General features: G+C 43.5%; 1 protein-coding gene and 1 long non-coding RNA gene across 3 annotated transcripts in view; one reads left to right on the top strand and one right to left on the bottom strand.

Annotated features, from left to right (window-relative positions):
• LOC142138610 (uncharacterized) overlaps nucleotides 1–10,317 on the bottom strand; it is a 63,656-nt gene extending 53,339 nt beyond the window's left edge. Inside the window, exon 1 of the long non-coding RNA XR_012688062.1 lies at nucleotides 10,254–10,317. This is a non-coding gene — a long non-coding RNA (uncharacterized LOC142138610). The remainder of the gene's footprint in view (nucleotides 1–10,253) is intronic.
• A 918-nt stretch (nucleotides 10,318–11,235) lies between these two features.
• The window catches only part of INPP5B (inositol polyphosphate-5-phosphatase B), a 134,236-nt gene continuing 132,369 nt past the window's right edge, over nucleotides 11,236–13,102 (top strand). For both annotated transcript variants that reach the window (XM_075195402.1, XM_075195401.1), the window contains exon 1: nucleotides 11,236–11,373. The gene's annotated coding sequence lies outside the window, so the exon portion shown is untranslated. The remainder of the gene's footprint in view (nucleotides 11,374–13,102) is intronic.

The following is a 13,102-nucleotide window of genomic DNA, read 5'->3' as shown; positions in this document are numbered from 1 at the left end:
TCCCAAACTTTTGCAGTTCGCGGCACCCTTAGAGTCTCCATAATTTTTTCAAGGCACCCCTCCAATATAATTACTGAGCAGTCCTGTTTTAGAAGTAGTTGGGTCAAAAAAATGTAATAAGTATTTAAGTCAGGACAGAAATACTTATTTAGTTGTATGCAAATATTCCCCCTCTGCGTCCAGACACGCTGCCCCCTGTGCGTCCAGACACGCTGCCCCCTCTGCGTCCAGACACGCTGCCCCCTCTGCGTCCAGACACGTTGGCCCCTCTGCGTCCAGACACGCTGGCCCCCTCTGCGTCCAGACAAGCTGCCCCCCTCCTCTGCCCTCTGTCACGCTGCCCCCCTCCTCTGCCCTCTGTCACGCTGCTCCCCTCCTCTGCCCTCTGTCACCTGTCACCCTGTTCCCCTCCTCTAGCCTGCCACCTGTCACCCTGTTCCCCTCCTCTAGCCTGCCACCTGTCACCCTGTTCCCCTCCTCTAGCCTGCCACCTGTCACCCTGTTCCCCTCCTCTAGCCTGCCACCTGTCACCCTGTTCCCCTCCTCTAGCCTGCCACCTGTCACCCTGTTCCCCTCCTCTAGCCTGCCACCTGTCACCCTGTTCCCCTCCTCTAGCCTGCCACCTGTCACCCTGTTCCCCTCCTCTAGCCTGCCACCTGTCACCCTGTTCCCCTCCTCTAGCCTGCCACCTGTCAACCTGTTCCCCTCCTCTAGCCTGCCACCTGTCACCCTGTTCCCCTCCTCTAGCCTGCCACCTGTCACCCTGTTCCCCTCCTCTAGCCTGCCACCTGTCACCCTGTTCCCCTCCTCTAGCCTGCCACCTGTCACCCTGTTCCCCTCCTCTAGCCTGCCACCTGTCACCCTGTTCCCCTCCTCTAGCCTGCCACCTGTCACCCTGTTCCCCTCCTCTAGCCTGCCACCTGTCACCCTGTTCCCCTCCTCTAGCCTGCCACCTGTCACCCTGTTCCCCTCCTCTAGCCTGCCACCTGTCACCCTGTTCCCCTCCTCTAGCCTGCCACCTGTCAACCTGTCACCCTGTTCCCCTCCTCTAGCCTGCCACCTGTCACCCTGTTCCCCTCCTCTAGCCTGCCACCTGTCACCCTGTTCCCCTCCTCTAGCCTGCCACCTGTCAACCTGTCACCCTGTTCCCCTCCTCTAGCCTGCCACCTGTCACCCTGTTCCCCTCCTCTAGCCTGCCACCTGTCACCCTGTTCCCCTCCTCTAGCCTGCCACCTGTCACCCTGTTCCCCTCCTCTAGCCTGCCACCTGTCACCCTCCTCTAGCCTGCCACCTGTCACCCTGTTCCCCTCCTCTAGCCTGCCACCTGTCACCCTGTTCCCCTCCTCTAGCCTGCCACCTGTCACCCTGTTCCCCTCCTCTAGCCTGCCACCTGTCACACTCCCTTTCACTCTGCCGCGAGCCAGCCAGAAAAAATAGAAACAAACAAAAAAAAAAAAACTTACCAATCCGCGCGGCGCCGGGACCCTGCATCCTCCTCTCTCACGCAGCTTGTCACTGAATGTCGAGCTGCATGAGAGAGGAGGATGCTGGGTCCCGGCGCCGCGCGGATTGGTAAGTTTTTTTTTTTTTGTTTGTTTCTATTTTTTCTGGCTTGCTCGCGGCACCCCTGTGACAGCGCCGCGGCACCCCTGGGAGCCGCGGCGCACACTTTGGGAACCGCCGGTCTAACTAATAGTTTCCTTCACTGTGTGTTGGTGACAAAGGCCCACTTTGCTGCACAAATGTAGTCACATGTTTAACTACCTACACAATGCTGCACTAGGCTACTTAATATAAAAAAATATATATTTAATAAATAATTACTGAAGAATTAATCCCATGAGCTGGCTGGCAAATTTTAGCCCCGGGAGGGGGGAGGGAGGCTTGGTTTACCAGTCGATTAGAAACATATAAAGGCAAAAAAAAATGCGGGTAGCCCAGTGACCCAGCCCAAGGTAGTTTGACACTATTTCTGAGGCAGATGTCCCACTGCCCCCAGTTCAGCCAGCCCCTGAGTAATACACATTTTACTAAGGTTTACGAATCTCACCTTGGGAAAGTATACAGTATAATACAGAGCAGATATTTACAATGGTGCTTTTTAAATTCACATGTACTTATCGCCATCTTCAATAACACAATCATGCACCAAATTTACCGTCATTCTTTGTAAATATGGTTAAAGATTATTTTGCTTATGTTAACTTTATTCCAATGCAAAAATCTCAAATTAAAATGCAAAAGATATCCATTATAAAATCTGCACATATTTTAACAAATTGTAGAAAGACTGAATTTATCTGGATTAACAACAATTAAAGATCTTTCCAAGACCTTTCTTCAGAGAGAACTACAAATCATCCATCAAATACAATTAAGATCATCTTACGCAATTTGGTTGTTGAAAAGGACTTTTTGAATCAGTAGATTTTTCCACAAAATAAAACTTCTTTTGTGAATGCAACTCTAAAAAATGTCTATTTTGTTTTATTACTAAATATTAAATTGATTGAATTGTTGACATCACTATCCAGCTGGTTACAGTTGTTCAGTACTCTTTCTATATATGTGGATATGTACTTTTGGTGTAATCTCTGTGACCATAAAGATACAAACTGTGGCAAATTGTATAAGGCCAACAGACAGAGCTCCATAGAAAACACACGGCTGGCTCTTGCTCAGCGTTTCCCAGCTACTACCAGGGCCCTCTTAAGAACATCTTGGGCCCCCGGGCACAGCAGCGCACCGGGGCCCCTATATATATATAAAAAAAAAAAAAAGATTATATATATGGGCCCTGCAGCCCAGGGGGGCCCGTCGGAGGCAGCAAAAAAAAAAAGAAAACCTGGAAAAAAAAAAGACGACAATACTTACCTTGCGGTCAGCTGGCGATCTGGCTCCCTCCATGGTCTCCTCCTCCGTCGCGCTCCGCAATGGATGTCGGGCGGGCGTGATGATGTCACGCCCGACATGCACTGCAAGCGTGACGGAGGAGGAGACCATGGAGGGAGCCAGATCGCCAGCTGACCGCAAGGTAAGTATTGTCTTCTTTTTTTTTCAGATTTTTTTTTTTTTTGCTGCCTCCGACGGGCCCCCCTGGACTGCAGGGCCCCCGGGCACCTGCCCATTGTGCCCAATGGGAAAGACGGCCCTGGCTACTACTAATACAGCACATGTTTTGGATACGCTAGAGAAACCTGGAAATTGCAGGTAGGGTTTCTGTTTTATGAACCAAACCAGGGAGGGCAATGGTCTGCATATGTCCCATCCCTAGATAAGATTGCAGAGCAGAACCATTTATTCCCAGAGTTTATAGTGCATTCTCGTCTTTACTCTATTATAACTTTCAGTAAGTTATAACACTGCAGTACTCACTTTACTTATGTATCATTATAATAATCCATCCTAGAACAAAGAAAAATAGTTTTTTATTATTATTATTATTATTATTTTTGTTTGTGATTCAGCTGTACTCCCATTTAGGACTTAGTTGCAACACTCTCCTGTGCACCCAGTTGTACAGAAGCAGAGCCAATCTCATTTCAGTAACTAATAACTGGATGATAAAAAAAAAGCAACATTACAGTCATGTATCTCTTCTAGGAATTTTAAAATATTATTTTTTTTAATTAAAACTACAAATGGTGTGAATGCTATTTTAACGTTTGTTGCTTCTTCCATTTTAAGATTGTACTATACCTTTTCCATTATGATTTCTATACCCTAACATGTAAACTGGGGGTGAATTGTAGTCATTTAATGGAATACATATATATAGATAGCAAAAAAAATTAAAAAAAAAGTTTTTTTAATTTACAATCTACCTATTCAATATAAAACACTTAAGGTCTGACTATAAATATATTTATTAATCAAAGGCACCCACAAGCTTGTGCTGGGTCTGTTAGTGTGCTTGGAATGTGACTGTACACACAGGCCAATAGCAAACATCTACAGACATATTTTACCAGCATAGAGATGGGGGGTTTTTCCCTTGCGCTCAAGTATACCAATGGGTATCAGCAGAGTGTGGTGAATAAGTGTGGCTGCGGAGGGTGGATGTTATGGAATGAGAGCCAGATGAGGAGATGGGAAAGGGCAGAATAGGGCAAGGGTAGCAAGGTGAAATGGCAACATATGTCAAAACATGTTAAAATATGTACCAAAGGAAAATGACAAAAATGAGATGGATACAAAATACATAAATGATGCTGAATGATAAATAATGGTAGTCTCTACAGATTCGACAACAGTCCTGGGTGACTTGGACTTGGCGACCTAGAGTGTCTTCAGGATTGCGATATGTAGAGGATTCACACAGAGGTGACAACAGTATACAGGCAGTGATGCTATGCAGGTGACAATCTTATGCAGTGGCAATCCTATGCAATTACCTTGAAACGGTAGTGGGTGCGCTTCAAACTACCGTTATAGTGGTTGACAATCCTGGTTGTTCCAGATCTTGTGTGTGGTCTAGCTGCGGTCCGCGGCTGTGTTGTGGATGCGTCTGTCCGGTGCCGTAGGATGTGCAGGTAAGGCGGGTGGCGCTGACTACTGATGGCGGCGTGCGTAATAACGCTGGATGCTCGTGGTGCAGCTGCTGAATCCCGATCCGTGTGAACCGCGCATGCGCGGCAGGAGTCGCTCGAGAAAAAGGAATCTTACATAGTGAAGTGCTGACAAATTTTATTAGGGTGCGAAATACATGCACTTACATATAGGTGTAAGAAATTCGGCAAGGGTAACAGTAAATGAACAGGTAGTTATGTCTTCACCGACGCGTTCCGTCCAAACATACAGACTTTTTCAAGGAGTGGGTGGATTGTAGAATCGTTGATTTATGTACAATGGGGTGATGTTTGATTGGTGCATGATGTAGGGAGATGATTGGATGAGTTAGCCAGCGGGCGGGGAAACGGAATAATGGATGACAGGCGATTGGTTGCTATGCGGGGAATTGGGGAGGCGGCTATGGAGTCGATGGTCCAGTCTGATGGGTCTGATTTGGCAGCAGGGGAGGTGATTGGTTGCTATAGTACTACCGTAGGCTATTTACAGGGGTGGGTTTGTGGAGTAAACAAATGATTAAAATTAGGGGAGTCAGAGGATGTATATAGCGCTGAGTATAAATGCAATGTAAATATACATATTAGTATCAGTGATTGACAGTTGCGTGGATGGAGGTACACCATGAGAATGATTGTAAACAGTTGTACACATATAAAATCATACATATTTTAACATGTTTTGACATATGTTGCCATTTCACCTTGCTACCCTTGCCCTATTCTGCCCTTTCCCATCTCCTCATCTGGCTCTCATTCCATAACATTCCCCCTACGCAGCCACACTTATTCCCCACACTCTGCTGATACCCATTGGTATACTTGAGCGCAGGGGAAAACCCCCCCATCTCTATCTATTTAATAGGAGTCCGGTTTACTCCTTTCACCTAGCTGCTCGTATATCCCAGTTGCCTCAGTGCACACATCCCCTTCTGTTTCATGCTATATATTTTACCAGCATGCCCCAATAATGATGCAACCGATTTCATAGCTAATATTCAGGCCATGGGCTGCAATATCACACCAATTGCTTTATACTGGCTGCTATATTGCGGCATGTCTGGGTGGTATAATACACAGAGTAAACATGATAATAGCCAGTAACAGTTGTGCAAGTCAAAGTGTGCATCAACAAATATGTAGGGTAGGGATTCCCAACGAGTGTCAGCCCTCATTCCACAATACAAAGCTAGAAATATTATAAGAATTTATAGCTGTTGGAAGAAAAATCTTAAAATCAAGAAACAGACATAGATGAACTGTATTTTAGTTGTAAAATAAACTAATTAGCTGTAATTAACTTTGGATTTCAAGCATTCTCTATTTCATTCCTTATGTATAATATTTTAACATGCGGATTGACACATGTTTCAGTACAACAAACAGGTTGGCAATCACTCATCTAGGTACATGTGGTTCTTTCCTGTTTTCTCCATTCAATACATTAAAATGATGTTGTATAGTAGCCATACCTTTTCCTATAAACACTTTTCATGTTTCCTATCGTTTTGTAACAATGTTATTAAATACAATATGGCCTTTCAATGTTTTTTTTTTATATATATCAAATAGTAAAAGTGACTTGCTCCTTAATGCTGTTTATGCAAAATTAAAGAAACCTAAAAGGCCTACTATAATCAGTCACAGGAACACTATTCTGACAGAAATAATAAATATGACGACACATATACATGTATAGATATAACCAATTGAGTAGTCACTGATCAAACTTGCATGATTTGTGGTCCCATACTGCGTAACTGGAGTCGCTCAATGACTTTAATCGGCATATTGTGAGGTCCTAGATGTGAGCAGCATAGCACACCTGTGATGCTTGGCACTCTCACAGCCACATCTATCTATTTTGCCCTCACAAGTCTGTTGCCAAGTAGCTTACAGATCCAGGCTTTTGGTTCTTACTTTTTTCCCCCTCTCCTCTCTGAGACTTCACCTGTGGTTCCTAGCTCCTTCCTGCTTTATAAGCCGTTGGCCCTTTACTCTGCTTTATGCCCTGTCGGCCCGTAGAACTGTGTTGTGGCTGTTCCAGTCTTACACATAACTTTTAAAAGCTTGTGGAAGCTCCAGTCACACCGAAGTCACATTGAATAGTCAAACGAACTAATTGATATTTGAAGTATATCAGGTAGCTCATCACTTCCCTGTTGGCACTAGCCACTGCAACATTACCATGAAGACTGCACAATTCATTTATCAGCTACTTTAGTGTATATTATCTTATTGCACTTGGGCAAACATAGGGTACATTTCCCTATTTGACTGACCAGATGATTGGAACACGGATACTTTCAATTTAAAATGTGCATAAATGTAATATACAAACCTTTTGCGAAACCAAATAATGCAGAAATATTTCAAGTTTGAAGGCCTCATTTACGAAACACAAATGATTTTCACCACAGGACACCTCTGTTCTCTCACAAATGCACAGCTAGTCTGCACACTGCCACCAGACAGGGCAGCTTCCGTTTACAAAAGAACCCTTACTTCTTATCAGTGTATTTATACGGGTCCAACTTTGGCTATTAAGCCAGAGACTGCCGTCCACATACAACAATTTAGCCAGGCCTGTAGCAGGCCTATAGGAAATACAGAATCACAATAAGAAAAATCATGTCCTCAACCAGTACCTATTTGCTGAAGAAAAGGGAAATATGGAGGGGAAATAATGGGTAAGCCAAAAGGGAACGGTGAATACCTTACTCTAGGGATAGAAATCCTTAAGGTGTAACTTTATACACAGATAAACAAATCCTATTTCTAGTATATCTCTGAAATAAAAAGTTTAACTACTGCGCTACAGATAAATATACTTAACTAGACAGAAAGATTTAAGGGTCAAGAGAATAGTAAAATTACTTCCCTTAAAATTCTATCGGGATATGAGCCACAGCAAAGTTAAAAAAAATCTCTATATCTACAAGTATATTAAACATAGCTGTCACGGGCACTAGGAGTTCTGCCCAGGATTCACCAGTTGACTATGCTTACCAGAGGGGCGGAGTTTGCACAGCGGTCCTCTGGCAGCAGGGTGAATAGTGGAACGTATATAACAGCAGATGGAGAGAGGATGCCAATGGAATTGATGATAGTCAGTGACTTGCAGCTATACTGGTAGATGAGTCAGCGACTTGCAGCTATAGTGGAAGGCAGGTTTCAACCATGGAGAGCAGGGTGGACGTGAGCAGGTGAAGGAAGGTAATGGGAGAGTCAGTGGTCTGCGGATAGCAAGTTGTACCACTGCTGTGATGGGAAGACTAGTCCAGGTGCAGGTAGGTAGCGGGGAAGTCAGTGGTCTGCGTTCAGCAAGTTGTACCACTGCTGTGATGGGAAGACTTGTCCAGGTGCAGGTAGGTAGCGGGGAAGTCAGTGGTCTGCGTTCAGCAAGTTGTACCACCGCTGTGTAGAGAAGACTTGTCCAGGTGCAGGTAGATAGAGGAGGCGTCAGTGGTCTGCGGATAGCAAGTTGTACCACTGCGAGTAGGTGAGGACTTGTCCAGGTGCGGATAAGTGGAGGAATGAAAAGAGTCAATAACTGTATGAAGACAATGGAAACACAGAGGAACTGTTCCAAACAGATATGCAGCATTATAGCTTATAGTCTATGGCGGTATGTATACCGCTGCTGAGTAGAGAGGCTTGTACAAAGCGGATATGCAGTGTATCAGCTAATAGTCTATAGCGGGTATGGATACCGCTGCTGAGTAGAGAAGCTTGTCCTAAGCGGATATGCAAGGTAACAGTTGATAGTCAATAACAAGTAAGCATACCGCTGATGAGTAGAGAAGCTTGTCCACGAGGATATGCAGGCACAGCAGGAGCACTGAACGGCTGAAGCGGGTATGGGAACCGCAGGTGAGCAGAGCAGGAAATCCAACAGACCGCTGAGGACATGAGCAGGATACAAGAGTCAGTAGTGGGTATGAGAACCGCTGATGAGCGGAGCAGGTAATCCAGCAGACAGCTGAGGACACGAGCAGGATTCAGAAGTCAGTAGTGGGTATGGGATCCACCGATGAGTAGAGCAGATAATCAGCAGGAAGCTGAAGACACGAGCAGGACACAGGAGACACCTTCAGAGACTCACAGGGAATGAGACTCAAGATCAGGCAACGATGTAATGAGCACAGGTGCCTTAAATAGGGAGAGGTGCCTGATCCACCAATTAGATTAAAAGCAAAGGTCATAAGAGTTCTTGGATGCTGCGCGTGCGCAGTCCATCAAGATGGCGGATGGCCGCAGCTCAGGACAGACGCCGGCAAGAAGGCTAGAGAACCAAGCAACAGCGCAAAGGCACTCACGGTCCGGTGAGTGACAATAGCACTTGTAGACCAGAACTTGACACTATTGTCTGTTTAGCTCATAATACGACTGTTAAAGTCCATAAAACACAGTTGCTAGTAAGATGAAATGTCCACCAATGCAACATAACAAGACCATAAAAGAGAAGGCTAAAATAGAAAAGTGGTTGCCTCACATTGTATCTACAATTTCACTCATCCTTCATAGTCCAATGTGTGTTCCAATCTTTTAAAGGAAGAAAACCAGCAGCACCTTATCTAATGTGATGCAATAAAGAGGGTGAATGAGGGATGCATTGGGGTGTTTTTATTTCAAATACAATTAGTTTTAAACTTCTATGTGTGTGTTTTATTTTCATTTTTCCCTGTGCACTGTAGGTCTCAGAGGGCCCTGGATGATAGGGCATGCTGGTACTTGTGTTTTTACAAGTGCCAGCATGCCTTGGCAGCCATGAGCATGCTGGCACTTGTAGTACTACAAGCACCAGCATGCTGCCCAAACACTTAATGGCAGCCTGGGCATACTGGGACCTGTGGTGCACAAGGGACAAAATGGATTTATGCATTAAAACAATTAATATTACTGCACAGCCACTGCCCCAGGGGTGTGGTAGGAGCCCAAGTGCTATCAGCATGGGGCCGGTTAAACCTGGGAGGGTGGCTATTGGGCACATTTTTTTTTATCTTTTTTTGGGACCGATCTCCATAGGGAATCCAGCCCTGTGATAAGCAGTCTAGGGTTGTTTTGGCATTATGGCAGGAAGATCCCAGCTATAGTGCCACCATCCTAGCCTGGCAGAGACTCCCAATGATTAAATACATTTTTACCTTCTTTAGCAAAGTATTTCCATTATAGTGGGATTTATATTGCTTTCAGTAAAGTACAGTATACTACATGCTGAGAGCCATCATTGTGACAGCTCCCATTCAGATTGTAAAGTGCATCCAAAGCCAGCATAAAACTCCCATTTGCCACTTTACCATGCATAAATTGATGTCTCTTACATGTAGTTTAAAAATAAGTGATTTACACTTTTGGCATGCACCTTTTGAGTGTCCCAGTGAATGGTGTCAGCACATACCAGGAGACGTCTACCCTGGAAAATTTACCAGTAAATAAAGCTGGCCTAGTGAGATTGGACACTTACTACGGGTGATCCCTGTTATAACAATGCAGCTCTGAGGATTCTTTTCTCTGGGAGACGGGCGATTAAATTCTGAGATGCATTACAAATAATGTGGGCCACCGCCCAGCGATGGCGTCGAAGGAGGCGTGGCAACATAGTGTTGGGGGTGTTGTTAATATGGGGCATGGCTGCGCCTCTTTAGACATGACATTATGTATTAAAACGATGTTGCTCTCACCTACCTGTTATTGCAGCTTTCACAGCCTGGTACTGGATTCTTGTATAGATCCTGGAATGTCGGAATCTGTTGGAAAATGTAAATATGGAAAACAGAGCAATAAGTGAACACTACATAACACAGATCATGCAGTATATAATACATACATTATAATAAAATATTACATTTATCACACCCCCCCACCCCCATCACATGACACCACCCCAGCCCACTGTACTTTCCTAGCTGTGCTTGTGCTAGTGCTGGTGACATCCATCAGAGTGGAAATGTCCTGCAAAGTGAGCAGGGAAGCTCTTAGTCATCTTGCAAGAGTTAGAGCGCCTCTGCTGTCGGACAGTGGTGTCACACACTATGGGGGGACTGGAAGCAGCTGTCAGTTCCCTCCCACCCCCTTAACCCCCACCCTTGCGCAGGTTCACATGTGCCACCTGCTAAAAGAAAAAAAAGGAATTATAAAAAAAAACAACTTGGCTCCAGGTGAGGCCTGGGCCCCCTAGAGAGATCCAGACCCCAGTACTTTGTATTCGTCCCCACCCATCTCAACGCCTGTTTATCTGTTGCTTACAGTTGGATAGATGCTCTGATTTGAGAGTAAACTGAGCTGCATTGTGGTAGTTCAACAATTATTTTTGGCTCTATCAGTAGAATTCTTTATTCATCGTCATCAACATGTATTACTCGTATACAACTAGAGTGTGCGTGTGTGTGAGGGGTTTAGTTATGTCGCATCGACTACAGGCGTTCAAGAGCAAAGTTTAAACCAGCTCAGAAAATTGGTCTTTCAGTGCTAACTTAACTTCATGATTCCTAAACTTTAGATACAAATTACTGAGTAACATGACAATAAATCCCTCACTTCTTTCTTTAACGGAAATATTTCTTACTATTCCAGTAAATGAAGCCCTCTATCCCCCTCTAGCGGCGAAGGGGAGAACGCACCATTTAACACTGAGACTCCTGTGACAGGAGGGGAAAGGAAATGCTGACGTAGCCATCCAGCTTGTAGGCCAGGCAGGGAGTAACTGTCCACAAATCCACTATTCTTGTATTCTCCCAGCCTCCTCTGTCTGGAGAGGAAAACATCTCCTCTTGGCTTCCATCTGCCATCCTAGCAAACGTGATCGGTAAATGACTAATAATCATGTTATCTGTTTGTTGTAGATATGTGTGACAGAAATATTTTTTTATTAATCACATGATGAATCTAAACTTGCAACATTTTGCACGTCAGTAGTAATGTACAAATTAAATCCAGTAACACAAATGTAATCCGTGCTTTACACTTTATCGTGTTGTGCCCAGGTCAATAGCCCAACTTTATAAACAACAGGTGGTTTAGATATCTAAAGGTAATTTTGAGTTGTAGGGTTTTGAGGTAAAAGGTAGCAGCAGAAAGTGAGACTAAACTGAGGAATACAATTAGTACTTCTTTTAGTTACATACAGTTTCAGTATGTTTCTCAATTGTGTCTAAATATTACAACTTGGCCCTTTGCTTTTATATATTTCATATTTCACTGTATTAACTGGACTACATTAACAGACATAAAATACTTTTTTTTATGTTTTAATGAAGCAGATATTAAGTCTAGTTACCCAGTGGCATTGTGGTAAGCACAAGCGATTGCGTTTGACATGCAGTTGTAATGAGCACTAGCTTGGTCACCGGACACACCTCAATGTGTTCACAAGTAAATTGGGCTTATAGCGTCCAAAAAAACTGCATTGAAACACAAATGCTTTTGACCACAAGTGCAAATGCTATCGGGTATGGGATCATTGGAAAAAATGGGTTCCACTCCCATACTTACTTTTACTAGTGTGAAAAAATGTATGTTTTGATGTCAGTGGGTGAGGGGCCTAACACACTCTGTAAACACTATTCACATGATTTATTTTTTTAGCATTTTGTTTTATCCATTGATTACTTCATTACTCTCCCACCAATGTGAACACCAGATTAGTGCAGCAGACACTGGTTTATCAGAGCAGTTGGGAGGCTACTAGTGGCAGCACCCACCAGTCCTCATGCTTGGAGTGTGTCTGTCTTACACTGCCGAAAGTCTATCCCTTTTTAATTCCACTGGGCCAAAAGATGAGTGTTTTCACCTGTTTTACACATGTTCTGTCTTTTACATACAGATTTAACTTCTACATTATACATATTAAACGTGCAGCACATTCATATATACAACATTTTAAATACAGTAAAACACTTTGCCCAGCATGTGCTTGAGGGAGGGGTACAGTTGCATCATGTGAACAGCATGTTGCTGGTCCCTGAAAACTAGCCTCTTTCTGTGATATGGAAACAAAAGCATTTTTTAAACTAATACCATTGATTAAGAGTGTTTTAACTTGATTGCCAAATGGTGTATATGCAAATAATGAGCTACTGGATTGCATAAATACACAATCATGCACACATGTATATATAAACACACACACACATGCATGTGTATATATATATATATATATATATATATATATATATATATATATATATATACACATATATACACACAATAATACACATATACAAACACACACATGTCTGATCATACATCCAATTGAACAAGGTAGAGTAATTTGAACACCTAACAAATGGAATAGATACAAAGATTACATTTATTACACCAAACAAGGCAAAAACTATACAAATAGTAAAAATAGTAACTTGCAAGGCCAGAGGACCAAAACTGCAATAGAATATACATAGGCAACTTCAATAAAAAATAAAATAAAAATAGCAGTAAAAAACATAATAAAAAAAGTAAACAATTTAATGTATACAATTGAAGGTAACAAAGATTGATAATACACTCCCAGCCAGTATAACAAATGATCCGTTATG

Source organism: Mixophyes fleayi, chromosome 2 (genome assembly GCF_038048845.1).
Source record: "Mixophyes fleayi isolate aMixFle1 chromosome 2, aMixFle1.hap1, whole genome shotgun sequence".
Lineage (NCBI taxonomy): Eukaryota > Metazoa > Chordata > Amphibia > Anura > Limnodynastidae > Mixophyes > Mixophyes fleayi.
This window is presented reverse-complemented; position numbering and strand designations above follow the sequence as displayed.